Source organism: Diabrotica virgifera, chromosome 7 (assembly GCF_917563875.1).
Source record: "Diabrotica virgifera virgifera chromosome 7, PGI_DIABVI_V3a".
Classification (NCBI taxonomy): Eukaryota; Metazoa; Arthropoda; class Insecta; order Coleoptera; family Chrysomelidae; genus Diabrotica; species Diabrotica virgifera.
This window is the reverse complement of record NC_065449.1, coordinates 82,472,597-82,500,539: the sequence shown is the minus strand read 5'-3', so window position 1 is coordinate 82,500,539 and position 27,943 is coordinate 82,472,597.

Genomic DNA, 27,943 nt, shown 5'->3' with positions numbered 1-27,943 from the left:
TTCAACTAATAAATGCGAATATATTTACATTTACGTCATTCTAATGATAAACGCAATCTCAGACTCATGCAATTTGAGGTTAAGCTATAAGAGTAACTAACGCCATTAATAAGCAAATGTAATATTTTATACAGTTAGCGCGCTTATTTTTAGTCATTCATAAAATGCAATTTTCAAGTTATTAAAGTTACAATGTCGTTTCTCTTGAGTTTTAGAAATGAAATAAGTTTGCTACAGAATAGGAACGTTTAAAATTTAGATTGGATTAACATAACTTTGATGCAAACTTCTAGCATTGGTAGACGGGCAGAATAATTAATGTTGGTTGCATTGTTAGTTAATAAAAACTAAGTGGACTGATTTTTCTACATAACAGAAGTTCTAGGCTATCCAAACTATACGGCGCGTCAATTCCAATTCAACATTAATACGTATTGTCACAAATTCATGTTTTTAAAACCTTTAGGTCTTAAGTCAGTCCATTCAGGTTTTATGTATAAATATGTTGTTGTTCAAAAGCGTGTCTGATTTCCTCAAGGTTCAATTTACCGCAGCTTTGTCCCAAAAATCTTGTTACTTTTTGTACATACGACGACATCCATATAAGGTATGAGTCGTATGAGGCCATCAGAAAGTACTCTAGATATATACGTTTAGCCTCGAACACGCTGGTTTCCCCCTTTAAATTGAGTCTGTGTACTACTACACTGCCCTGCTAAGAAAGAACCCCGTATCTCCAAAATTTTAAAAATTGAGATTTTTCCACCATATGAATAATTATGATTTATATAACATACTCACATAGAAAAAAACCCGTATTTTACATTTCTAAATATTTTATGTAAGAAAATAGTTTCCCCTTAAACACCAAAAATGACTATTATGCTTAGTATAAACCTGGCAATTACCGCTTCATAGTAAAAACCTGGTATATGCTCAGCAGATACGGGTTTTTAACATAGAATAAAACGATATGCCGACCCAGAAAGAGCTGGAGAGAAGGAATAGACAGAGAGATCCGAGAGAGAGGTTTAGACGAAGACCTTTGGGAAGATAGAGATGCATGGAGATTGGGCATCGGAAGACGTCGGAGGACGTTTTAAACCGATTATATATATATATATATATATATATATATATATATATATATATATATATATATATATATATATATAACGATATGCGAGGTTTTTTTAATGAACAGAGGTTGACTTTTTGCAGAGCAGAGTGGCAGAGTGTTAAAATCTGGGATAAAGGCCCCACACCTGTGACGACACCTTGTGGAATTGCTAAGAGTAGAAAGGACCAAATAATAAAAAACTTAGGTGAAATTATACCGGAAAACCTCCATTAGTCCAGGGCGCATCTGTTTTGAGATGGACGTTGAGAGGTGACTCAAATTTTTTTGCAGAAATTGCTTGAAAATAAATCAAAAAATCAAATAATAATATTTGAGTTATCCTCCCTCTCAAAAAGGTCTGGAACATTGTTTAAATAATCAAAATGTCAAAAAATTAAGGAAAAATTCGATTTTTTTTTTTCGTTTTTTGATTATAACTTTAAAACTATTCATTTCCGAGAAAATTTGTACTGACATAAAAGTTGCGTAATTAAATTTCCTACAACATAGAATTGGTTAAAAATTTAAAAAATAGTCACCGTAGTTGCAAAATAGCAATAATTGCGAAAAAACCATACAAAAACAAGTATTTGCATTTTACGTTTTTCAACCATTTATGCTACACTTAGGACCTTCATATTTCACCTAGAAAAACTCTATGATACAGTAAAACAACACTGTAAATTTCATTAAGATCGGTGCAATAGACTATGCAAAATAAATTTTGCAATCCAGCTTTCGCAAAAAAAATTCATTTTTTTTTAAATGTTACAGGACTGAAAATAAAGCAGGTAGCAGGTTGAATTTTTTTTTTGCTTATAGAAGTGTACTGTATCTTTCATTTGCAATTTGAAAAATTAACATCGATTAATTACCACGGCGTCAGGAAATTTTTTAAATAAACATTAATTTTTGGTGCTACGCCCAGGACAGCGGTGTTCGATTCACGCAAGTTGATTTCCACCAAAATTTCTTCCAATCTTTACCTAATATATTATTTTCTTACTCTATATTTTGTTGTATTTTAATATTTTAATTCCACAAAAATCAAACTAATTTTATTATTGTTTGTGAAATATTGTTTAAACAATTGCTTATGTTTAAAAATAATAAACTTTTATTCTCTAAGTTAAAATATATGAACAAAGAAAGTTTCTGCTAATAAAAGTGTTATTTCAAAGGATAGAGTATGTGTTTTTATTTTGCAATAAACAAATTTATTTATTTACATCGAAATGTAATAAAAATTAAAATGTATTAATTCTTATCAAAGGTCATTGGAATGCCCAATCAGAGCAAACTATCCGCTGGCCTGCGCGTAGCACCAATAAATTAATGTTTATTTAAAACAATTCCTGACGCCGTGGTATTAATCGATTTTAATTTTGCAAAATTGCAAATGAAAGGTACAGTACACTTCTATACGCAAAAAAATGTCAACTTGCTATCTGCTTTATTTTCAGTCCTGTAACATTTTGAAAAAATGAATTTCTTTTGAGAAAGCCGGATTGCAAAATTTATTTTGCAAAATATATTGAACCCATCTTAATGAAATTATCAGTGTTGTTTTACTGTATCATAAAGTTTTTCTGGGTGAAATATGAAGGTCCGTAGTGTAGCAAAAATGGTTGAAAAACGTAAAATGCGAATAGTTGTTTTTGTATGGTTTTTTCGCAATTATTCCTATTTTGCAACAAGGGTGACTATTTTTTTAAACTTTTAACCAATTTTTTATTATAGGAAATTTAATTACGCAACTTTTATGTTAGTACAACTTTTCTCGGAAATAAATACTTTTAAAGTTATAATCAAAAAACGAAGAAAAAAATCGAATTTTTCCTTAATTTTTTGACATTTTGATTATTTAAACAATGTTCCGGACCTTTTTGAGAGGGAGGATAACTCAAATATTATTATTTGATTTATTTTCAAGCAATTTCTGCAAAAAAATTTGAGTCACGTCTCAACGTCCAAATGTACTAATATTTTTACAGATGCGCCCTGGTCTACATCAATTTTTGGGACGAATTACCAACTTCCGATTACAAATAATTTTCATTTTGTATTTTCAAAAAGCTTTCGTAAATACTTATGTTGTATTCAACAAATCTTTATAGAAAATATTATTAAAATATTTAAATGTGTTGCCGCTCGAAGCAGTTTTATACATTTTATAATAATTACATTGTTAAAACCAAGCTTAAGACAAATTTGGATTATACGTTGTTTTTTGCTAAGTAAACTTGACATAAGTCTTTGCATTCTTAGACCGTATGTCGCATAACTAATGTCCATATTACAATTTTGCATTTTTTTTTAAAGTTTACTATCATGCCACACACTCTACCCTAAATGATTTTATAATAGGTTTGTTCTAGCAAACAGTCAAACTAGTCAGAAACCGTCAGCAAACAGTTGGTCAGTGAGACAGCGTAATACAGTCACCAGTGCTATCCTCTCTACTCGCGCTGGTCGACTATTCGCTGATGGTTTCAAACCATTTGAAACTGATGCTAGAACAAACCTATTATTATTGTACCAAAAGCACAACGGATTAGATAAAACTCTTTAATCGCGTTTTTCTCAAAACTCGCTATCGTGGAGATACGCGAGCCTCGTTCATATCTCGTATATTAATATTATACACGGATTATACGGCATATGACAGAGGCTCGAAACAAATGAGAAGCGTTGAAAAGCCCTATTACAAAGAAATAAAAACAACTATTTAGTGATGACATAAACGTTCAAATTTTTGTCCATCATTTTCGTTGCAAACATTTACTCTTTCAAGAGTAGATTGAACAGCAGTCTCAATTTCTGCTATCGATATGCTTTGAATGGCGTTTAGTATTCTCTGGATAATGTATTCTAGAGTAGTATATGATGGGCAACAATTTGAATATTTAGGTCGTCACTAAGTAGTTCTTTTTGTTCTGTGTTATATTTAATTTTAATAGTATTGTTTCTCTTTATATTGTTGTTTTAATTAATTATGTTTTTATACGTTGACATCTGGAAAATGTTATTTTGTTTTTTTCCACAGCACACTACTTTTCATTAACTTAGTTTACCGGTGATAGTAACAGTTATGTATAAAATTTACACGTTTCTCGAGATATCTTGAAATAGACAAAAGGTATTGACATGCCGTTTTCGCTATTCTATTGCTAATTTAATCTAAATTTATAAAGTATGATTAAAAATGCATACTTGCATTTAATATTTTCCAAAGAAAACTAGATTTCTGAAAAAAATTAAATAACGCCTCCCAGCTGGCTTATTACTTATTAGGATGGTTCAAAATTATCACGCTTACATTGAAGAAAAAGATCTGTCTTCAACAAGACCCAGTTTTCAAAATTTGATTTAGCAGAACCGGACTTACAGCCATTTTTTCATAACAAGGTTCCCACTCACCCCCATCTCTTATTTGCAAAGGTAGAGTTAAACTTGTTAAATCAAATATGCGCAGAATTTGATGAAGAATACAATAATCGGATTTCCAGTGCCCCTTCATTAGGAAAATTTTGTAAAATTTAGATTTTTTATTTTTGATATTCAATTACGCCCTCTAGCGGTGGACCCACAATTATGAAAATAATTTCCAGGCTTTTCCTGAGGCAACTTTTGTTATAAAATTTTTTATTTCAAAGCTCTACTATAAACTGTTCCTGAGATATGGCCGAGAGCCATTCTTATTGGGACACCCGGTACGTTTTGTGTGTCATACAGAACGTACGACAAAACGTACGTTTTGTGAATAAGCGGATTTAATTTTTTCGATTCGACAAGACGTACGTTTTGCTGTTTTCACACTCGTCTTATTGTACGTTTTGCGTGATAGGACAAAAATCCTATCACACAAAACGTACAATAAGACGTAGCGTGAAAACGACTCTTACGTCTCTGGACGTGTCTTATCTAGTAATATACTCCCGTTATGATTCACCCGTAGATTAGCTGGCTTCTTTCGATAAAAGTATCGGTATAATTTGTTTCTTATTGGGTTTAATAATAAATGTGGTTTACGGTTAATTTATTTACAACTTGTTAAAATCGATTCTGCTATATTTGTTTTTATTTTTCAATGACTAGTCGCTTTGTATATAAATTATTCCCAACCTTAGATAAAAGTTTTTGTTTCTATCTTTGTTACATCCATATGTTTATTTTTAGGTCTTGTCTGTTAATTTTTAGGTCTTCAATGTTTTAGAATTAAATGTATACATACGATATTTTGTTTTATTTTACTTGCTTCTTATCTCGCATGTACTGCCCTACTAAGAGAGAACCTCGTATCTGACTCGAAACAAATGAGAAGCGTTGAAAAGACCTAATATACGTTGACAGCTGGAAAATGTTTCTTTGTTGTTTCCATAGCACACTACTTTTAATGAATTATTTCGTTTACCGGTGACAGTAACAGTTATGTTTTTAAATTTACACGTTTTGTAAGATATCTCGAGATAGAAAAAAGGTATTAACATGCGGTTTTCGCTATTCTGTTGCTAATTTTGTCTAATTTTGTAATATGGTATTAAAAATGCATGTTTGTATTTAATATTTTCCAAGGAACACTAGATTTCTGAAAAAAATTAAATAACGCCTTCTAGCTGGCATATTACTCAGTAAGTTGGTTCGAAATCATAACTTTTACATTGACGAAAAAGATCTGTCTTCAACAAGACCAAGTTTGCAAAATTTGATTAAGCAGAACCGGACTCACAGCCAGTTTTTCATAACAAGGTTCCCACTCACCCCCACCTCTTATTTCCAAAGGTAGACCTAAACTTGTCAAATCAAATATGCGTAGAATTTTATGAACAATACGACGATCGGATTTCCAGTGCCCCTTCATTAGGAAAATTTTGTAAAATTTAGATTTTTTAATTTTTGATATTCAATTACGCCCTCTAGCGGTGGTCCCACAACTATGAAAATAATTTCCAGGCTTTTCCTGAGGCAACTTTTGTTATAAAATTTTTTATTTCAAAGCTTTACTATAAACGGTTCCTGAGATATGGCCGAGAGCCATTCTTATTGGGACACCCGGTACAATAAGATGTAGCGTGAAAACAACCCTTTGGAGATAAGCAAATGTAAAATGTTCTTAACTCAAGATGTTCTAAGCACAGTAGAAGTGTAGAAGATGAAATCAAGTTCTACACAGTGCCGGATTTACCAATAGGCCGACTAGGCCGCGGCGGGCCTCAAGCAAATGGGGGCCGCAGCGTTTTGTAAAAAAAACTTTTTTTTAAATTTAATTTAATTTAATTTAAATTTTTATATTCTTAATATTTTTAATATTTTTATTTTTAAGTACCGTAGCCTATTACTATTACAGTTCATATTATGTTTTCCATTTCCAGTACAATACAAAAGTCTATGAAGATAGAAAAGTCTAGAAGTCTTTATAAAGAGAACCACCAGAGATTTTACTAACATCTCAGCTATTAAATCCGTTTATTTCTCCCTGGTTAGATCTCATTTTGATTACTGTTCCACAATTTGGTCCCCCTCTTACTTTACTCATAAACTGAAACTGTCCAACACAATTTTCTGAGATATAGTGCCACTAAGATGCATGTATACTACGACTATTCTGCATTAGAGCGCATACTGAACTTACCTCCTCTTGAGGTACGCAGAAAACAAAGAATTTTATTTAAAATTATCAACGGGATGTGTAACTGCCCCGAGCTTCTCTCCAAAATATCTCTATTTGTCCTCAGTCGTTCGACTAGGCAGGTGCAAACCTTTTATGTTTCTTTCCATAGATTCAATCAAATTATTCTTACAACACATTTATTCCTAGAACTGTTCGATTAGCTAACTCATTGAATAACCTCGAAATTTTTAATATATCAGTTTCCCGCTTTAAAAATCATATTTCTTCCCTAACTTTTAAACTTTTTAATACTTTCGGCCAGAGCTTTTGTATTGTGATTGGTGTTATATTGACCTCTTGTATGTATTAGATAACTCTAAACCGTTATACCTTGGAACATTTCTGAATTGATTTATGTGTTATCTTTTGTTTGTAATTTTACTGACATGTTATCTTATTCTTTTTAGTTTTTTGTAACTGTACTACTCATAGAATTATTTTATCTCAAACCACTTTGTTATGTTATATTATGATAATTTAAAACACTACATTTATATCTGAATAGGGCTTACCCGTGAATAAATAAATAAATAAATAAATAAATTAGAAGAATACACTAAGCAACATACACAAAATTTATTTAATTTGTCTTGTATTTTATAGAAGTGAAAGTCGAAACGTCAATAAATTTCGTTTTTAACTTAAATTGTGGCTTATTTCCCAATAACATAATAAATTGCTTGTTTCGTCTTAAATAATTCATGTTCTAATTATGATAAAGTATTATCAATAAAGCACATTCACCACAATTTGTAAAACAGCGAGGAGTTGTTCACCTATCAGAGTTTTATCTGGTTATTTGAAACTCGCTTTATTGCTGAATTTGGACAAACATTGCAGATCTGTTTTAGATTGCACAAAAATATATTTGGGACAATATACAATCTCAGTCTCTCAGTGCAAACAGTTGAAATCACGTAGTAAATCGTTGCAATTACAGAGGAGTGTTGTTTCATATAACGGCAAAACGTTTGTACACACTCGCACTCGGAACTGAGATACACATTGACAAAATACAGATATTTACTTGCAACGTTGCCGATTTTGCGAAGAGAATTTGGTTTTATTACAACATTTTTCATTGTCCAGGGTGTGTTATATTCCCGGTTTTCAGGACTATAATCAATTCTTGGCCTAAGCATGGAAAATATTTTTTTCTACGAGCGTGCAAAAATGTCTACTTTCGCGCCGGCATTTTAGTTTAGAAAGTTTCATTTTCCGCACGCGTGTTACTTTTCCGCACGCGTGTTACTTTTCCGCACGCGGTTTTTACTTTTCCGCACGCGTGTTAATTTAGATATGTTAATATGGCCTTAAAGTAATTATGTATAATACATGCAATAAACTAATATTTAGATAAACTGGAACATGAAGTAAAAACCACTTCTATGTAAAAGGTATATTTACTAAAAATTTTTAGAATCCCAATGGATTCAATAAAATGAGTTCATCAGAACGTTTTCAAACCTATCGGTCCATCATCAGTGAATTTGAATACTTGCAAAATAGCCCCAGAACCAAACAATGGTTGTGATTATAAATAAATCTACGTTATGTTGAAATAAATTTAAAATGGCTAAACGCCGATGTTCAAGGATTAAACCTCTGGGAACATGGTGAAACTCTACCCGAGGACCCAATCAATCTACGGTTGATTGGGTCCTCGGGTAGAGTTTCACCATGTTCCCAGAGGTTTAATCCTTGAACATCGGCGTTTAGCCATTTTAAATTTATTTCAACATAATGTAGATTTATTTATAATCACAACCATTGTTTGGTTCTGGGGCTATTTTGCAAGTATTCAAATTCACTGATGATGGACCGATAGGTTTGAAAACGTTCTGATGAACTCATTTTATTGAATCCATTGGGATTCTAAAAATTTTTAGTAAATATACCTTTTACATAGAAGTGGTTTTTACTTCATGTTCCAGTTTGTTTAACTATAAGGTATACAGCCAATCCAGGGAACTACCCCTTTTTAGTTAATATTTAGATATTATTTACTAATTTATTTCAAATATATCTTATTGTGTTCCTGTTTTAATGAAATTAACGCGACAATTCGATGAAATAAAATTATTTTGACATAATATTCGAAAGTCAAATCGGTAGACAATAACAGTCGTTTTGAATCATCGTCATGGAAACCAAGATCGTCGTCATGCTAACTAATTATATTGAAAGTTTGGTTTTGACAACCTTGTCAAAGAATTAATTTGTGTATGTATTTTCATATTAATTAATTTAATTGATTAATATTTGGTAATTTTTTAAAGACTCTTAGAAAAAATATTGTTCCTAACTCTTACAGAAAGTCTCTTTTCCGCACTCGACTGCTTGCCGAACTCCCGCTTCGCGTCGTTCGGCAAACTGCAGTCGCTTGCGGAAAAGAATGACTTTCTACACTTGTTAGGAAAATATCTATTTTTTTTTTATTTCAGTAAAAATTAACCATTTAGACATACTTTAGAAAAGTGTGCTTCTTGTTTCAATTTTATACATTTCTTATATTTTTGAACACATTTTTTATTTTTTAACTATTTATAGATTATTTTGTTGAAGTTGATTAATTTTTAGGCATCATTTTCCTTATTTACAATTACAAGGGCGAACTTAACCTAAGTTTGCAGAACGATTGTATGCAGTACAGTATATGTTCTGTAATTTTTGTTATTTTCTCTCTATGTCTCTCACTATCCTCGATATTACATTCTCATTTGAGTTTCCGTATCCTCTGCCTCTCTACTGGTGTTCTTTGTTTAGCAACTTTCTAAAGTGCTCATACCATCTTTGCTTTATTTTAACATCGTTTCTTAATACTTTTCCATCCGCATTCTTAATCTGACATCAAACAAATTGAATGAAATTATAACAATAGCAGAAGAACAACAAGGTTTTAGGTCGGGAAGTTCATACACTGACGCTATATTTATAATGAGGCAAGTTCAAGAGAAAATACCTTAAGAAAGCATTTGACAGGGTCACATTAAAGGACGTTATCCACTTGTTATACTCGAGAGAGGTAACTCTCTCTGGGAATAATTAAATCGATAGAAAACATCTACCAAGAACAACACAATACAGTTCGAATTCGTTAGGCAAAGTGACCAGTCGTATTCGAGTTTTGTGCGTTTATTATTGCGGAAGTGATTTAAAAAAAGAGACAATATAAATTTAGTTTTGATAGGATTTAGTTTAACACAATTATTAATTAGTAAGTAGTAATGTCCGAAAAAAGGGCGGCCGATAAGCCGCCCGATCAAAAAAACAGTGAAACTGATAACACGGAGAACAGGTATGTACAAATCGATTTTAATAATAAATATAGACCAGGCGATAAAGGGCCCTTTTTTGTTTTCGTGCAGCATAAAAATTTGAACCTAGGAAGGTTATTCCCCATTAAGATTGGCCATTTTCTTCTTGTTGATGAGAAATTGAAGAATAATGTAATTGACATTAAACCCGTTGGAATTAATAGAGTTAAAGTTATTTTCAATTCATTAGAAATAGCAAATTCATTAGTTAATCACGATGTTATTCTTAAAAATGATTTAATAGCATTTATTCCTAAATTCTACACTCATAAAAAAGGGGTGGTCAAAATGGTAGATACTTTCTTTTCCGAAAAATATTTATTAACTGCAATCAAATCAAACAGAGAGGTAGTGGGTGTTCAGCGTATGAAAAGGCGGATTATCGACTCTGATGGAAATGCGTGCTTAATTGATAGACAAATGATCATTATTGAATTTTTAGGGAATGAAATTCCTCAATGTGTACAAATAAATTTATGTAACTTCCGCGTTGAACCTTATGTACAACCCGTTGTACAGTGTTTCAAATGTTTGCATTACGGCCACACAGCCAAGCAATGCAAATCAAAAAATCAGAGATGCCGAAGGTGTGCAGATACCAGTCATACAGAAGAAGAATGTAAGGAAGAAAACATGTGCATTTATTGTAATAATACCAGCCATCCTTCAGTATCACGTGTCTGTCCTGTATACACAAAACAAAAAGGGATAAAACAAATTATGGCCTTAGAAAATATATCTTTTAAAGAAGCAGAACACATATATAACAACCCATCATATGCAAAAGTAACGACTAATAATAGATTTTCAATATTAAGTAATGATAATAATTTTCCGTCCCTACCAAACACTTCAGGTAATAGCTCATCTACTTTCACTATTAAAAAACCAAAATCAATGCCTAAACCAAACATTACAAAATCCATTAAGCGATCACATCCAACCTCTCCTACAGCTGATAATATGCCACCTAAAAAATCAAATAAACCTAGTCAAAAATCTAAACCCATTATTCCTAACCCCTACAGAGAAGAGTTTATAGATTATAAAGAAAAAACTATAATGCTAATTACATCTTTTATAAATAAGTTTCAAAAAAATTCTCAATTTTCACTTAATACTCTTACGGAATCCAACATCAGGGATTTTGTTGAGAATGCCTTCGTTTCAAACGATCCGACTGATATTATGGATACATTTAGTGAATCTGATTCAAGTGAAAAACAATTTTTTTAATAAGTACTTTTAATGGCTAACAAACAAATATTTAGAAGTCAATTAGTTATTTTACAGTGGAACAGTAGATCAATAACAACTAACAAAGGTAGTTTATTAAATTACCTTAATACAAACCACGTTGACGTAATCATTGTTTCCGAAACTTGGCTAAAGTCTAATAGTAATTTTTATATAAAAGGTTACAATTTCTATAAAAAATGTCGAGATAATGGTTATGGAGGCGTTGGTATTTTTATTTTACAAACCATAAACTATCAAGAATGTGTAATAGTCCCAAATTTTGAAAACGGCATTGAAGTATGTGCAGTATTTATTCCGGATATGAATATTTCTTTTGTCTCAATATACAAACCCTCTGATATAGTTGTGACAAAGAAGGATTGGTTAAATTTATTTCAACAGTTTAATATTTCTCGTACAATTTTTTGTGGTGATTTTAATGTACACCATTACAGGTGGGGTCCTATCCCGGAAGATCGTGGTGGAAAGGTTTTAATAGAAGTTATAGATATTTTGGAACTAGTTACTTTAAATGATGGATCACCCACTAGGGTAAATCCAAATGGCAACCACTCTGCAGTCGATTTAACCATTGTCTCTCCTTTCTTGGCGGATTTGATAAATTGGTCCGTACGAGAAGATACACTAGGTTCTGACCACTATCCTATACAATTTGAACTTCAGATTTCCCCTACATCTTTCGAAATAAATCCTGCATCCAAATGGAACGACTCTCGGGCTGATTGGTCTTTTTTCCAAGCACTTATTGAAAATGAAATAAATATTAACTTTCCTGTCAATGATCTAGATAACTGTCAACTGACAGAACATTTATTTGACGTTATATCTTCAGCAGCTTCTAAATCAATGCCTGTTAAAAAACCATTTCTTCCTTCTTCGCCAAGGCCCTACTGGTGGGACGAAGAGTGTTCAAAAATAGTAGAAGCTCGTTCCCAAGCCCTTAAGGTTTTTAAAAGACAAGGAAATTTTCCCAATTACCTGGTCTATCAAAATATTTCTGCAAAGGCTAAACGCATTTTCAAATTAAAACAAAGAAATAGCTGGGTGAATTTTATTAATGAACTTAATAGATCTACTCCACTTTCTAAAATTTGGAATTATATAAAATCAATCAGAAACAAATATCACCAACAAAAGAGACCTCCATTAAATAACGATTTAATTGAGGATGTTTTGAATCAGCTTGCCCCGCCCTCAGCCTCCAATGTCAACGTGGAAGATCTAAATAATTTTCATTTTCGGTCTACTTTTGATAGTACTTCTGAAGCTTTCACCTTTTCAGAGCTTTCTTTGGCACTAAAACAAACCAAGAACACGGCTCCTGGTTTGGACGGTTTTACCTATAAAATTTTACACAATCTTCCAGACTCAGCAAAACAAATCATTTTAAAAGTTTTCAACAACTGGTGGTTGAAACAAGATTATGCTGAGAGTCTTAAAAACATTGTCATATGTCTAATACAAAAGCCATATAAAGATCCAAAATTACCGTCATCATTTCGACCTATATCACTTATGTCGTGTCTTACTAAAACATTTGAACGAATGATTAAATTTCGACTAGAATATTTTATTGAAAGCAATTCTCTTCTACCCATTGCACAGTACGGATTTCGTAGAGGTCATAGTACTATTGATGCATTGACTCATTTGGTTACTGATGCACAAATATGTTTTTCTGAAAATAAATACATGTTATGTTTATTTGTCGACTTAAAAGGTGCGTATGATGTGGTTGATTTGAGTATCTTAAAACTAAAATTGTGTGGAATGGGTATCAGCAAATGGGTAGCAACTAATATAATAAACTTGTTTTTAAACAGGAAAATATATATTCGTGATCACAAAAATGTACTCCACGGACCAAGAACGGTATGTAACGGTTTACCGCAGGGATCTATATTGAGTCCACTTTTATTTAACGTATACACAGCTGAACTGCATGGTTTGATGGATGACACTATAAAAATTATCCAATACGCGGACGATATTTGTTTTTATACCATCCAAGATTCATATGAACAATGTATTAGAGACTTAAAGCATATTTTCTACTGCATGCGTGATTGGTTTAATAATATGGGTTTTAGTTTTTCACAGGACAAGACAGCGGTAATGTGTCTTACCAGACACAGACTAAAAACCTCTGATCTTTGTACCATAGGTGACATTACTATTCCCTTAGTGACAGAATATAAATATCTAGGTGTCCATATTGATAATAAGCTTTTATGGACGAGTCACATAAAACACGTAAAGCAGAAATGTGAAAAAGGGCTTAACCTTCTGCGCGTAGTTTCCAAATATAAATTTGGTGCAGATGTTAATATATCCCTTACATTTTATAAGTCCTACATTCGATCAATAATGGATTATGGATGTACACTTTACGCCTCAACTAGTAAGTCAAATTTATTAATTTTAGACAGAATACAGTATAAAGCAATAAAGATATGTCTAGGAACTATGGTCTCCTCACCAAATAGTGCAATTCTTGCTGAAGCACAAGAACCGCCCTTGTGTTTTCGTAGACAATATTTAGCGAACAAACAAATTATAAAATACAGGACGTTTAGTACATTTATGGTCAAGAAAATCGCAGATGTAGCAGTTCAGAGTTTTATAAACAAATATTGGAGAATTAAAAATTCTCCTCCACTTGCTGATGCCTTTATTTATACAGAAAAGCATAAAAAACTTATATATACCCTAAATAACTATCCATTATACGAAACAAACTTTGAAGCTTTAATACTTAAACCAACCATTATCATACCAAACTATCCGGATAATTCAAATCTCACAAAATTAATGTTCAAATCTGTACTTGGTAATCTAGGAGAAAATAAAACAGTCATATATACGGATGGATCAAAAAATAAAAATAAAACAGGCTGTGCATTTCTCGTTTCAGACACCAATCATGTTGAGGAATTTAAAGTTCCATATTATTTAACAGTTTTTAGTGCAGAAGCGATAGCCATAGGGAAAGCTCTAGATTGGTGCGAGGCTAATGTAACTTCATCTGTGATAATTGTAAGTGACTCTCTTTCAGTGTTGCAGGCAATTAATAGTTCCCCAATAAAACACTATAAAAATAATCTTATATTATCTATAAGAAATAGTATATTTAAACTGCAAGAGCGTGGTATAGGAGTTACACTAGTTTGGGTAAGGGGTCACTCAGGGATATCTGGAAATGAAGCTGTTGATCTTGCAGCCAAAAAAGCATTGAATTCAGAATTGAGTTTAAATATTTATAACTCATTAGATATTATTAATTTGTATAAGGAAGATGTTAGGGATAGATGGGAGGCTCATTACAGAACATCTTCATCCAATTCTGAAAGTCATTATTTTAAAATTCACCCAGCATTACCAAAAATTATTCCACATATTAACACTTGGAATTATAATAGGCGACATTCGTCTATAGTATCTCGTTTAAAATTGAATCATGGACGTTTCCCAGCCCATTTGTTTCGGATAGGTATCATTGACTCTCCGCATTGTACCCATTGTCCGGAAAATCCTGTAGCCGATATAAATCATATTTTCTTAGAGTGTCAAAAATATACTGCATATACAGATACGCTGTATCAAGAACTAAGAAAACTTACAAGTCTACCGATTAGTATCACTACTCTATTAGCACAACAAGACAAAGGAATTTACGATATTTTAATTAAATTTATCTTAGAAGCTAAAATAGATATATGAAAAAGTAATTATACCTAGAAGATACAATCAATTTTAAATTAAAAAATTCTGTGGCAAATAGACATGGTCTAATGCCATCCACTCTCTCATCACACACACACAACAACACAATAAAAGTAAAAGTGGAAGTTGAACTAACTGACCCAATTGAAGCCGACAATAAGATAAGACAGGGGATTCCTTGAGTCCTTTATTGTTCAACCTGATCATGGACGAAATAATAAAAAAAGTAAGAACTAAAAAAGGATACCAAAAGAGAGAAAGACAACTTAAAATAATCTGCTACGCGGACGATGCAATACTAATCTCTCAAAGTGAAGATGATTTACAACGTATGCTACACCAATTCAACATAATCGCCAGAAAATTTAACATGTTAATTTACTCAAAAAAGACAAAATACATGGTTATAACAGCAGATCCAATAAGATGTAAATTGGAGCTGGAAAGTCAGATAATAGAACAAGTGATGGAGTTTAAATACCTAGGCATCACACTATATAGCTACGGAAGACTCGAAACAGAAGTGGAAGATCAAGTGAATAGAGCAAACAGAGCCGCAGGTTGCCTGAATGACACAATATGGAGAAATAAAAATATCAGAAAAGAAATGAAAGGCAGACTTTACAAAACAGTCATCAGACCAATAATGACATACGCGGCAGAAACACGACCCGACAAAGAGAGGACAAAAAGCTCGAAACAGCGGAGATGAAAACCCTTCGAAAAATCGATGGTAAGACTCTATGGGACAGAGCTAGAAGTACAGATATACGACGGAGATGCAAGGTGGATAACGTTAATAACTGGGTAAGAAACAAGAATAGAATGGAATAACCACATAAGTTGAATGACAACAAATAGGGTAGGTAGGACAGCGAGAGACGGTTCCCCAATAGAACGACGATCAATGGGAAGACCACGAAAACGATGGAACGACGACTTACCAGAGTCACATTGAAAAAACAGACAGAGTCATGTCTATACAAAAAGAAGAAGAAGAAGAAGAAGATTCTTAACCTGCCGTACCTGCTGTCGCTTGATTCAGCAATGCTGTATAACCTTTTCATCCCCCAGCTTCACCACGCTTTGCTTCCCTTTTTGCTACCTTGTATATCTTCTTTATTCCTCTGTTTTCGATTTGCTATACCTTTTTCTAGAATGGTTCTTCTCCCTAACCCTTATCATTCCACCACCAAGTTTTCTTGACCCTGTGAGGCCCTCTACCACATGTTTTTACTTAAATTTCCTCTCCTATTCGTACCACAACTTTGCAGTTCGCTTCCCGTAAGTCATTGACAGTATCTTTTTCCTCCAGTTCTTCCATCATTATATACTTAAACACTCTTGCCAAATATGTATCCTTCAGATATTCAACTTCCACTACTTTCACCACTTTACTTTCTGTAGATTGTTGTCCAACTTGTTTTTCTTTTCGCCTCACCTTTATCTCCATATCCACTATCATCGATGTTGACTAGCTACACACTCACTCTTTATTCCTTTTTTAGTTGGTAACCTCTTTTAGCTGACTTCTACACAGCACAAAATTTATCTGACTTCCCCTTCTCCCGCTTCTATAAGTAACGTACTGGTCATCATTCTTCATAAAGAATATATTTTCTACAGACAAATTCCATGCCACTGCAAAATCAATCACACTATTTCCTTAATAATTTCTCATTCCCATCCCAAAACCCCCATGAACTTTTTCTATCTCCGCTCTTTCTCTACCAACATGTCCATTCAAATCACCTCCAATAAAACACTTTTAGTCTACAGGAATCTTGAGTATCTCGCAATCCAGGGCACTCCAACATTCTTCCTTTCCCTGCCATGTTCTTCATCTTTTGTGGGGCGTAGGAACATATAACTTTCACTTCGGTATTGCCTGCTTTCAATGGGACACTCATTATACTATCACTTCTTCCTGCTAAACGTAAATTAAACGTGTCCAACCCTACTACGTATACCTACGAAAGGGGACTAATACCGCAGATATCAAAACTGAAACACGAAGGAGGTTGAACAACTAACACTTAGGACTGAAAAGTACCTAAAGTTTCCCTGCTGCCCTAACCTTTCATATGGTATAAAAAAGGTGCCTTTAAACAACAACAATAAATAAGCATAATGCAATGAGTTCTGGCTGGTAATTAAACATTGATATTCCCGAAAGTTGTTAAAAGCTGAAAATTGTTTTATCAATGCATTTTACTACTTCTTCCATAAATACATCCCATTTAACAAATATCTTCTTCTTTGAGTTGCGTGTTTAAATTTTACGCGTGGGTAGCTTCCATGACAATTTCCGATATTGTTCTCGATCTTGTGCGACATGTAACAATTCATCTGCTTAATTGGGTATTAACTGCAGTATCCAGTATCTGCTATCTTTTGTTATATGCCCCAGATATTCAAGTTTTCTCTTTTTTATCACTTTCGTCAAGTCACCTTCGCCTTGACCTATTCTGTTTAAGAGTTCTATGTTTGAAATGCGTTGAAGCCATGATATTTTGAGCATTCTACGATGTGACCACATCTTGAAGGCTTGTAATTTCTTCATCATATTAACCTTCATGATCCGGGTTTTACAGCCATATAGTAATACAGGATACACGTAACGTGTTAGGAACTTGATTTTTAGTTGGAAGTTCAGCTAAGAATTGCACAGTACAGACGTAAGTTTCATAGTTGCTCTTCTTGCAACTTCTATACGAGTTTTAATTTCTTCTTGGGGATTTAATGTGTCGTATATCCAACATCCTAGGTAAATTTTTTAATCGGCCATTGTTGACAATTAGTTGCATAAGGCCAACGTCTTGTTTACTAATCAGAAACAACTTTGTATTTAATGTATTTATGCCAAGTCCGTTATTGGAATATTCTCTAGTGAGTTGGCCATTGAAATCCAATATGTGAGGTTTTCTCCAAAAAAAATTTCCAACAACTTGGGAAGAGTCCTGTGTTGCCCTGGGTAACATCCAGGCATATCTTTAACATCAGATGATCTTTATATAAATATATAAAATAACCATATCATTTACATTTAAAGGGTTTTTGCCCAATACATTTTGGTGGCTCAGGCATGCAATTTTTGGCTTTAAAACACTGATGATGGATTCCTTAATCCGAAAACGTTTTGTATTGTGGCCCTTATTTAGGGTATTTTAATATATACCTTTTACAAAAAACTGGTATTTTTTATTCTCTAGTGACTCGATCTACAAGGAATTGAAGATCTTCGATACTTTTAGTGATAATGGCTGTGTCATCTGTATGTTCTTAATAGCTTTTCCTCCAATTCGATCTCCAAGTTGCCCTTCCAAGGCTTCGTTAAGTATTTCCGAGTACACATTGAACAATGATGGGGATAACACACAACCTTATCTGATTCCTTGTTGAATGAAAATTTTGTCTATTTCTTTGCTGTCTACCAGAATAAAAGCTTCTTGGTTTCAATATAGATGTTGTAAATGTGTCAGATCTTTATCATCTACTCCAACCATTTTTAGATACTCAAACAGCCTATCACGTTGGACCCTATCAAACGCCTTTTCAACAAAGCTTCCCTTGTTCCCAATCCTTCTCTGAAATCGATTTTTTTGTTTGCCATTTTAACAAAATATATTTTCTACCAATTCAGTAGTCAAAATGTTTTATCTCAAAAAGCCATGATGTAGTTTAAAAACAAGTTGATTAATCAAAATTCAACCAACTTAGAGCACCATATGGCAACAATGCATATATATTAGAGCGCCCGGCTAGCAGTGATAGTAACTCTAACTCACACGTCCATTTCTCTCTAAGTAATTGCTCATTTGTGGCTAGATTTGCAATAAAGATAACTTTATCAGCAGCACACTGTTGTACGTAGGAAACTTTTACTGTAATGAAAGATTATCTGTCCATAATTATTGTTCTAACAAACGCAATTATTGGTCATTCGAAGACATAATGCTGTATATCAGTTTCAGGTTCAGGAAGTGTTTATGGCACTAAAACATCAGTTTGTTTTAGGGATTATTTATTTGTTGATGGATAAAATAAAATAAAATCTGAAAACAGCAAGTGTTTGATTAAAAATTTTATATACGTTTTGTTGATGTTAAAATAATCATTGTTATAATATTCAGAGAGGGGCAGAATTATGTAATAAATTCCTTTTTTCGAAAACGGGAGATCTTGAGAGAAATCCCGTAAGAGGCCGATTTTTATTTTTAAATCTTGATTTTTTGGCATATAATATATCATACCCATATATAAATCATATCCATCTAGGCGTGATGACGTAATCGATGATGTTTTAAATAAGAATAGGGGTCGTGTGATAGCTCATTTCAGGGTTATTTAATTCTCTATTCAGTAATATAAACATTAAAATAATCATTTATACAGCGCGGAAAAAAATTTTCTTTTAAATAAATTGATTGACACAAAAAGAAGAATGTAAGTAATATATTTAATTCAAAATACACTTTACTGCTGTTAGAAAATAGAAAAAAAGGTTGATTTACCAAATAAACACTGCTTTTCGCTTAACTTAAATGTTCAAGCTGCCAGCCATCTGCCTCTTGGCCGAAAAGCAATGTTTATTTGTCATATAAATATTTTTTTTCTGTTTCCTGATAGCAGCAAAAGGTATTTTCAAGTAAATAAATTACATACAGTCTCCTTTTTGTGTCAATGTTATTTAATTTAATTAAAAAATTATTTTTTGGCCACCCTGTATAAATAATTATGGTAATGTTTATATTACTGAAAAGAGAATTGAGTAACCTTTCAAAAATGAGCTATCATACGACTACTAGTCTCATTTAAAAAATTATCGATTACGTCATCACGCCCAGATAGAGGACATCGCTAGTATGATGGATATGCCAAAATACCATGATTTAAAAATAACAAGCTAAAAATGCGAGCATTAACATAACGAAAACTTTGTTTATATTTATTATTTATTTTTTATTTATTATTTGTATTTAATATTTACGTATTTAAATTCATAATCTGGAAAATTGCTATTATGAAAAGTTGTTTAAAATTAAAAACTATATTTTAATGTGCAATTATTATATCTTTCTAATTTAAATATTGTGAATAGCAAAATGTGCTATTTTGTTCGTTTTCAATTGGAGTTTTTTTGTGTTATTGACTTTAAAACAAATAGTTTCAATCGTCCTAACTAGGTCCATTAAAAAAAAGAGAAAAGTTCAACCAAGAGAAATATCTTATACAGAGTTTTAAGGGGCCGTTCAAGTATTACGTAACGCAGGTTGGGGGAAGGGGGGTCAAAAATCTTCAAAAATTGCGTTACGTAATACTTGAACGCCCCATTACGGTGCGTTACATAGGGAGGAGGGGGGTCAAAAATCTTAAAAAATCGCGTTACGTAATACTTGAACGTCTAAGGTTTAAGGATCTTTGGAATCAAATTTAGACAGAAAAATTCATCAACAGAATATAATGAAGAAATACAATATAGAATATCAATACGATGGAAGTGGAAATAGCATAAATTAAATTGGACAAAAATACATTGTTTATAATATATACTTACAGTACAGGGTGTCCAGAAACTCTACCGACAAACGATAACAGAAGATTTCTCAGATAACTTTAAGACAATTTAACCCTATTCACGTAGCCCGAAAATACTTCCTAAAGCAGCTAGAGATCTTTGAAGATGGCGTCTTGGAATTAGTTTTTCTTAAATATCTCCAGAACGCTTCTATTTAAAAAAACGATAACTGGTACGCTTATTTTTCTTCTAGAGATAAATCGATTCCATCAATTACCAATTTGTAGTACCGGTCATTGGCGCCCGTTTTGGGTAGGGCAACGGTTATTTTATCGCATAACTTTATTGTCTTTAACTCTTAAAGCACTTTTGACACTGGATTATTAAATTGTGAGTTATTCTAGTTCTAAAAGGTACTCTTACTTAAGGTCAGTAGGATGCACCGTTTTTTAGAAAAACCAATTTGAAAATTTTGCGTTTTTTTCAATTTTAAAAAAATTTGAAAAAAATTCAAATGAAAACGGTGTATTTTACCGACTTAAAGCAAGAGTAACTTTTAGTACCAGAATACCTCATAACTTTTCATCATGAAGTGTCAAAATTGCTTAGAAATAAAGACAAAAAAGTTATGCGATAAAATAACCGTTGACCTACCCAAAACGGACGCATATGACCGGTAATAGAATATGCAATTGAGGAAATCGATTTATCTCTGGAAGATAAATAAACATACCAGTTTTCATTTTTCTAAATAGTTTTTTGTGAAAATTTTTTTTCAAATTCAACACATGAAAAATTTTCGAATCGATTTTTCTAGAAAACGGTGCATCCTACCGACTTAAAGCAAGAGTACCTTAGTACTATAATACCTCACAATTTAATAATTCAGTGTCAGAAATGCTTAAGAGTTAAAGACAAAAAAGTTATGTGATAAAATAACCGTTGCTCTACCCAAAACGGACGCTTATGACCGGTATTATAAATTTACAATTGATGGAATCCATTCATCTTTGGAAAATAAATAGGCGTATGAGTTTTAGTTTTTCCAAATAGAAGCGTTCTGGAGCTATTTAAAAAACTATTTACAAAACGACATCTTTAAAGAGCTCTAGCTCCTTTAGGAATCATTTTCGGACTAGGTGAATTGGGTTGAATTCTCTTCAAATTACCTGAGGAATCTTCGGTCTTCGTTTGTCGGGAGAGTTTATGGACACCCTGTATATATTACACAAGTATTACAAAATTTACAAATCAATTTCAATTTGACACAAAAATCATATATCTTCACTTTAGAGCCAGTTAGGGATACATAAATGTAACCAGGAATTTTTAGAAATTAATATCGACTTAAGGATTACCTTTTGGCGGAAAAATCCTCTCCTAAAGCTTATGGGTTAGAGTTTGGGGTTTTCTTTAACACGGAATGATATTGCTTTCATATAATCCTACGGAGTTGAAACGAGATTTACAACACTTGGACGGTGCTCTAAATTTTGGAGGGTTTTAAGGTTTTTTATAGGTTGTTAGAGATAAGTTGACATGTAAAAGATGTCTGGACTTTACGAAGTGGACAGTAATTTGTAAAAGAGCAAATTTTAAAATACGTTGTGTTATTTTATAAGCGTATACTTTGGCTATAAATTACTAGGCCGAAATAGAAAAACTACCGGGTGTCCACTTATATTTTCCCCCATTTTAACTGCCTATAACTTCTAAACGACTCAAGATAGAAATACTCGGTTTTCGCTGAAATGTTTTATTTTAGTAAAAGTTTTGTTTGAATGGATTGAATTTTTTATATCGCTTTTAAATAAAAAATGGCGGATTTTTGAAAAAAAAAACGTTGTTGACTTTTTTTATGTTGCACCTCTCATTTTAAAAATTAATTACTCAGTCATTTGACAATCGATTTAAAAAAACTTTATAACGCTGGATTGGTGAATGACCGTTCTTTCAATTTGCAAAAAATATACTGGGTGTTCCATTAAAAAAAGTCAACAAAGTTTTTTTCAAAAATCCTTCATTTTTTTTTTCGTAATTGAAAGCGATATAAAAAAACTCAAACAATTCAGACAAAACTTTTACTAAAATAAAACATTTCAGCGAAAACTGCATATTTCTATCTTAAGCCGTTTAAAAGTTATAGGTTATAGGCAGTTAAAATGGGGGAAAATATAAGTGGACACCCGGTATAATATATACAGGGTGCTCTCTGTTCACAACCTCTGGTTTCTTTTGTTATGGCTAAATTATGGAGTAATTAAAAAAATGTTTATAACAAAACTAATGTATATTAAAGACGTCTATGATTTAACATTAATAGGTTTGTTCTAGCAAACAGTCAAACTAGTCAGAAACCGTCAGCAAACGGTTGGTCAGTGAGAGAACGTAATACAGTCACCAGTGCTATCCCCTCTACTCGCGCTGGTCCACTATTCGCTGATGGTTTCAAACCATTTAAAACTGATGCTAGAACAAACCTATTATTATTTTCAATTGTATCTTTATTGTATTTTCTTTTCTATCGTTTCACCTTCTGCCCGTAATATATCCCCAAGTATTCTACTCCTCACCAGGTTTTTTAGTATTTTTGAGTTTTTAAATTGTCTTAGAAACTTCTTCTTTCGTTGGCAATTCTATGATTCCCTACTCCATTTCTTCATATCTGACAAGCAAATTAGTGTTTCCTCCTCTGTTTGTATATAACTATTTTGTCCTTGTGAATGCAAAAAGAAAAAGAGCCACAGCAAAGTCAACTAAAATCGAATACCTCGGTTGCATCATGAGGAACACCGAAAGATATGGACTGCTGCAACTAATCTTGCAAGGAAAACCGGGGATCAGAAAGGCGAACGATTTCCTAGCTGAAAAATCTACGTACGTGGTTCAACACAACGACTACAAATATTTTCAGAGCAGTAGTGTACAAAGTACAGATTGCCATGATATTCTCCAACATCCGAAACCGATAGGCACTACAAGAAGAAGAAGTCATTGATATCCTTTTCTTATGTTTTTCTTTTTTGACAGAAATACCGTATTTTATTTTTAATTTGTCTTCTATTTCTTGTGTCATTTTCATTTCATTTTTTTTTCTTTCACGATAATATGGTTGATATTATATCCTTATATATTTGTTTTATTGCCAAAAAACAATTAACTGAATATGTAGAATAAATAATGAAATATAAGTTATTGGAAATTATTGGAGTCAAATCTCTTGTAGACAAATGCAAGATAAAATGATCAAGAAAAATATGGTGTCTGCGCCACTCAACAGATTGGTAACATCTAAATTGTTAGACAAAAGAACAAAAATGACTATGGGGAACATGAATCAGGTGAAACGAAGAGATTAATGAAATGAATTAAGAGCACAATATTGGGGTCTACCCCAAAATTCCGACAGCCAAAATCCCGACAGCCACAATCCCGACGCGACGGCCAAAATCCCGACACGCCAGAATCTCGACAGGCCAAAATCCCGACAGGCCAGAATCCCGACAGGTTTGATAAGTTTATTTTTAACATATAATTACATTTATTTGTTGTTTTTTGTTTATGGACATCTGTTTCTATTTTGTGTTACTAAACAAAAGTATTTACCATTTAATATGAACTAATTTTCTAAATAAAATTTGTAACATGGGTATATGAATTAAATTATTTTTTTGCCAATATATAGTCCAATCTTATATGTATAATCAAATCCTGAATTATTCCAGTTTACTTTCATATAATAGATATTATCATGTCACCTACAACCTTCCATTTCAGTAAGTCTAGCTTTTATATTATAAATTGAAGAGTTTAAATAATTTTTTCTTTTAAAATACATAATAATTAGTACCCGTACTTATTAGTAAGTAATAATTTTTCAATTTCAATACTCTATAATATGATTTGTTATTGCATTTGAAAAGGAAACAATAAATATTCAAAATGTAGTGGTCGGAATTTTTACTTATGCGAGGATTGTTGCATGTCGGGATTTTGGCCTGTCGGGATTCTGGCATGTCGGTGTTTGGCCCGTCGGGATTTTGGCTGTCGGGATTTTGGGCGCCACCGATAATTAGTAATTAATAACATAAGTTTTTATTATTATTCACCTTTTATTTTGTTAAACCATGTGTGTGTGTATGTAACGTACCGCACCCCCATGCTCAAAGTCACTTAAGATAGCTTGGTAACGCTAGGCATATACGTGCATTCTTCAGATATGTATAAGCTTTCAGTGAAGGAGAAGGAGACGAAAAGAAGAAGAGGACATTATACAAGGTACCATACATATACATAACACACAATTCAATTAATTGATTAATTTTGCTTTTAACCCTTTTCAACTTTTCATATAAAAACCAGCACCTGTCTTATTTAATGTCTTATTTCTAATTATTAGAATCTATAAGTACACTAGGTAAAAGTAGAAAATACCAAAAATAGAATGTACCATTTTTCATAAAATCTTTTAAATACATACATGAATCTAATGTACGTATGTGACGAATGAAGTATTCTTTGATTTTATTGGATGTAAGTAAATTTGCCATCTTAGTTACTCAAATTTCACCTCCATATGGATTGAATCTGGATCTCGCTTTGAATTGCCGAGGATTAAAAAATCTTTTCGCAGAAATAACATTTATTATCACACGTAATATAAATAAAATCACAGATTAAATGTACATTTACTAAATTGAGTTCTATCTGGTTTATTATTACGAGGTATGTAAATCGAAGTGGATATTCCCTCAGGTGAAAATATGTCCATATAAATTCGCTCCCCGTGATTAAAGTTTGGTGATGTGGGATAGCCAACGCTAACAGGAACTAAAACTGAACCGTATTGAAATTATGTAGATATCTGTCACGTCAGAATTTGAATTTTGCCCCTTAGGCTGATACAGGGATAGACCGATATGCCATTTAACATAAGCAGATTTTGTATTCAGTGAAATTAATTTGACATATTACATTATTATCTCCAGCTCAATCTAAACTTCTTCAACTCTCTAATTTCCAAGAGTTATCTTTAATAGTTCAAAGACTGATAAATGTTGTACACACTTGAATGAATCAAGGAAGTGCAAAAAAAATCAAAGTGTGTAAAAATTATTTTTCTACGAGCTTGCAAAAATGTCTACTTTCGCGCACGCATTTTAGTTTAGAAAGTTTCACTTTTCCGCACGAGTATTACTTTTTCGCACGCGGTTTTTACTTTTCCGCACGCTTGTTAATTTAGATATGTTAATATGGCCTTAAAGTAATTATAATACATGCAATAAACTAATATTTAGATATTATTTACTAATTTATTTCAAATATATCTTATTGTGTTCCTGTTTTAATGAAATTAACGCGATTATTTCATTCATAGGAGATTCTGACCAATAGAAAGCTACAAAAATCTGAATTAAATCGATAATTTTTGGTAATCTCCCGTCGTTAAGTATATTACGTCAGATGCCCTTCGTTGCTACGAAAAAATACATTCAGTGACATTAATGACAATTAATGTTTTAAAAATTATAAAAGTGATGACTTTCAATCGTCAAATATTTATAAAAACTGTGTGTTTAATGGTACTTACATAAATAAATTACAATAAAATTTTGGTTTTGAACAGTTTTATTCATGAAGTAATCGCAACAAATTGCACTCGACCTCTGAAATTAATATAGAATTTCAGAGCTCTTGTGCAATTCAAAGTCAAATCGGTAGACAATAACAGTCGTTTTGAATCATCGTCATGGAAACCAAGATCGTCGTCATGCTAACTAATTACATTGAAAGTTTGGTTTTGGCAACCTTGTCAAAGAATTAATTTGTGTATTTATTTTCATATTAATTAAATTAATTTATTAAGATTTGGTAATTTTTTAAAGACTCTTAGAAAAAATATTGTTCTTAACACTTGCAGAAAGTCTCTTTTCCGCACTCGCCTGCTTGCCGAACTCCCGCTTCGTGTCGTTCGGCAAACTGCAGTCCCGTGCGGAAAAGAATGACTTTCTGCACTTGTTAGGAAAACAACTATTATTTCCATAAGGTCATCGGTACATAATTCGCAAATATTTTACGGCTATCTCTACTTTTTCTGTCTTTACACGGCAAATTACGTGTAGTCAAATTCAGACTGGTATGGATATGTAAATATTACTAATTAGAATGTCATTCTACTTGACAATGTCATCATTAACTTTAAAGAGATGGCTTTTAAATGTTCTTGGATAACTGTTATTTGTATAATTGCAAATTATTAATTCAGTTAATAAATGTGATAAATTTTTCACTAACTATGTATTCAGTGATTGTAATAATTTATATGTACAACAAAAACTAATACTCAGTCGAGAAAAGAGGAAAAGTGTTAAAGTGATTTTTTAATAATATATTGTTACTATGGAACGCTTACAATTTTGAACATCTTTAACAACAAAATACTTGGCTCACAGAATATATCCTGGTCAATTCTCTGCTTGGAACGTCCATAAATAACAAACAATTAACTTTTTATTAAGTTCACGTCTTAGATCAATTGTTTATCAAATACACTATCAATTTAATCAACAACTCAAAATATCCCCGATGCCATGTCAAATATTTAAAACTGTCACTGTCCTGTCGTCATATTCTTTTTGATTCAGTGAGTTTTATGACAAAAATAGCGAATGTTTGATTTGGAAAATATCACCACGAACATGGTGTCCATTTTTTTCGAATCCTGAAGAAACTAATAAATATTTTTAAAAAATTTAAACGCAGAATGAAAGAATAAATTATTATCGAGGGCCAAAAGTCCCTTAGAATATATAAAAAGTTTCTTTTGAATGAGATATTTGAAATTAAAAATAACACTACATTTTCTCTTAGGTTTTCACCCCTGTAACTTATTAAAATAAACATTATAGAAGTTTTCATGGACTTTCGGCCCTCGGTAAAAGTAAAAACGTAATCTTTCATTCTGCGTTTAAATTTTTAAAAAATACTTATTAGTTTTCTCAGGATTCCAAAAAAAAAGAGTCTCCATTTAAATACCATTGCAGCCGAAAATACCATGCCCTTAACTAAGCGTTTTCGACAAAATTGTCATCATCGGAGCTAATGGTCAATATAAAAAGAAGTACCACTACTTAGGATCATATGCGTGAGCATCTTATTAAACATTACAATTCTAACTGTATTACAATTATTTAATATATTAGTCATGTATATCATAATAAGAAAACTGCAATACTTGAGTCATACATCATATACCACGTGGTAACCGATATGAACTCCTAAAATTAATAATGCAGTGAATGGTTCAAGGAAGACGCAGCATAGGCAGAAGAAAG